The sequence below is a fragment of the Moschus berezovskii genome, chromosome 3, assembly GCF_049115385.1.
Source record: "Moschus berezovskii isolate FMDL1 chromosome 3, NW_MosBer_1.0, whole genome shotgun sequence".
NCBI classification, from domain to species: Eukaryota; Metazoa; Chordata; class Mammalia; order Artiodactyla; family Moschidae; genus Moschus; species Moschus berezovskii.
The window spans coordinates 64,353,681-64,356,918 of record NC_142462.1 but is presented as its reverse complement, the minus strand read 5'-3'; positions in this window follow the sequence as shown (position 1 = coordinate 64,356,918).

Genomic DNA, 3,238 nt, shown 5'->3' with positions numbered 1-3,238 from the left:
TAATTGGTTTCCACAAATGTTATTCTGAGTATATACTGGCAGTGACATATGAAGGAAATATTATAAAACAATAAAAATGGAAATTGTCATGCTTAAATAAAAAGTTATTAGCCAAAATTATTTTAGAACATATTACCCAAACCATCTTGGGCCTGACCACCATTTGAATAAATATTCATACTTGAGAAAACCCTGCTTGTTGAATTGTTGGATTGTTGGTCAGATTTAGAATTCCTTGCAACCTGACTTTCTATTCCTCACAGTGATAAGGGACATTTTTCAAAGATCATGGTTGCCTTTCATGATACCTCAAAAAGTTAAGCTGTCACTTAGACATCTCTACCTTTTTTATGCATTGACTATAAGGCATATGCTAAATATGTTAGCATGTTTAGAATTTACTTCTTGCACTTCTTGCTATCCATTCCCATTTTACAAATGAGGAAACTAAGGCACAGAAATGTTCAAAAGCTTTCTGAGGTCATAAAGCCAGCAAGTGGCCACGCTAAGATTTAAACATAGGTAGTTTGACTTCTCCTTAACCACAACAGAATACAAAAAAAAAAAAAAGAGCCAAAGATTTTGAGTCTAATAGCTTAAGAGAAGAGTAGTAGTATTAATGAAAATGAAAGAACTAGCAAGATGATCTAGACTGGATTTTTCTTGGTAAAGGGAGAGGGAGGGAACAATTGATTTAATTTTGGTCATGTTAGAATGACATGATGTCAGAATATATAAATATCTGTCCTAAAGACAGATGTATGTGATTAAGGCAGAACCTGCACTGGGGATGTGGATTGGAAAGATCTTTACAGTAGAAAATGTAGGTAATAGATGAGAATGTGTGATTTTTTTTTTCCCCCAAGGAAGTGAATATACAGAAAGAAGAGCAGAGGAGAAGGAGTTGAACTTTATGGTAAATGCAGAGTTAAAATGGGGGAACGTAGAAGAGAAGTGAGAAGCAATCATAAAAGGGAATGGAGAATGAGGATAGGACTAAGACCCCAGCCATAAGAGACTTTCCCAAAAGATGACATGGGATATAAGTCTTTCAGAGAAAGGAGAATGAAGAAAGGAGAAACGAAGAAATGAGAATGAAGAAATCCAGATTTGGTGACTTCCACAAACTATTATAAAATAGTAAGTATCCGGAGCAGTGGATATTGCTATGCTTTATTTTGTCTTACTTGTTTTTAAATTTTATTTTGTTTCATTTCTGGTATCTGATTTCAAAAGATATATTATTAAGGTAATAAGATATTAAAAATCTTATTGTTCGTTTTTGACAGAAAGAGTGAATGATTGCTTCTCTAAATGTTTCTGAGTCAAGCCTTAGAAATCTTGCCCAGAACTTAAGCATCAGTAAAGTCAGAGAACCACATGAAGTTAGCAGTGAGAAGGCCCTCAGCAGTGCATCCTGGTTCATTTCATCTTATTGGTGGGAAAGTCGAGGTACAGAGTGGTTGAGGGTCTCCCACCCGAGAGGCTTTCTGAAATGGGCCTGGAGGTCTGAGCCAGATCCAGGTCCCTCTTCTTTCTAATGTGTCTCCATGTGGCTATGGAACAATAGGGAAAATCAGTTTAAAGCCTTAGGCTGTCTTCTGACTAATTTATTCAGTCCTTCCTTGATTTCCACAGGGGACTGGTCCCCTACCCAATACCAAAATGCTTGACTGCTCAAATCTCTAATATAAAATGACACAGTGTTTGCTTATAATCTATAAACATCCTCCCATATGTTTCAGATCATCTCCAGATTATTTATATTACATAATACAATGTAAATGCTATGTTCAGTTCAGTTCAGTTCAGTCGCTCAGTCATGTCCGACTCTCCGCGACCCCATGAATCACAGCACACCAGGCCTCCCTGTCCATCACCAACTCCCGGAGTTCACTCAAACTCATGTCCACAGAGTCGGTGATGCCATCCAGCCATCTCATTCTCCGTCGTCCCCTTCTCCTCCCGCCCCCAACCTTTCCCAGCATCAGAGTCTTTTCCAGTGAGTCAACTCGTCGCATGAGGTGGCCAAAGTATTGCAGTTTCAGTTTTAGCATCAGTCCCTCCAATGAACATCCAGGATTGATCTCCTTTAGAATGGACTGGTTGGATCTCCTTGCAGTATAAGGGACTCTCAAGAGTCTTCTCCAACACCACAGTTCAAAAGCATCGATTCTTCGGCGATCAGCCTTCTTCACAGTCCAACTCTCACATCCATACATGACCACGGGAAAAACCATTGCCTTGACTAGACGGACCTTGGTTGGCAAAGTAATGTCTCTGCTTTTTAATATACTATCAAGGTTGGTCATAACTTTCCTTCCAAGGAGCAAGCGTCTTTTAATTTCATGGCTGCAATCAGCATCTGCAGTGATTTTGGAGCCCAAAAAAACAAAGTCTGACACTGTTTCCACTGTTTTTCCATCTATTTCCCATGAAGTGATGGGACCAGATGCCATGATCTTTGTTTTCTGAATGTTGAGCTTCAAGCCAACCTTTTCACTCTCCTCTTTCACTTTCATCAAGAGGCTTTTTAGTTCCTCTTCACTTTCTGCCATAAGGGTAGGGTCATCTGCATATCTGAGGTTATTGATATTTCTCCCGGCAATCTTGATTCCAGCTTGTGCTTCTTCCAGCCCAGCGTTCCTCATGATGTACTCTGCATATAAGTTAAATAAGCAAGGTGACAATATACAACCTTGACGTACACCTTTTCCTATTTGGAACAGTTGCTTCCTGACCTGCATACAGGTTTCTCAAGAGGCAGGTCAGGTGGTCTGGGATTCCCATCTCTTTCAGAATGTTCCACAGTTTATTGTGATCGACACAGTCAAAGGCTTTGGCATAGTCAATAAAGCAGAAATAGATGTTTTTCTGAAACTCTCTTGCTTTCTCCATGATCCAGCGGATGTTGGCAATTTGATCTCTGGTGCCGCTGCCTTTTCTAAAACCTGCTTGAACATCTGGGAGTTCACGGTTTACATACTGCTGAAGCCTGGCTTGGAGAATTTTGAGCATGACTTTACTAGCGTGTGAGATGAGTGCAATTGTGCGGTAGTTTGAGCATTCTTTGGCATTGCCTTTCTTTGGGATTGGAATGAAGACTGACCTCTTCCAGTCCTGTGGCCACTGCTGAGTTTTCCAAATCTGCTGGCATATTGAGTGCAGCACTTTCACAGCATCATCTTTCAAGACTTGAAATAGCTCAACTGGAATTCCATCACCTCCACTAGCTTTG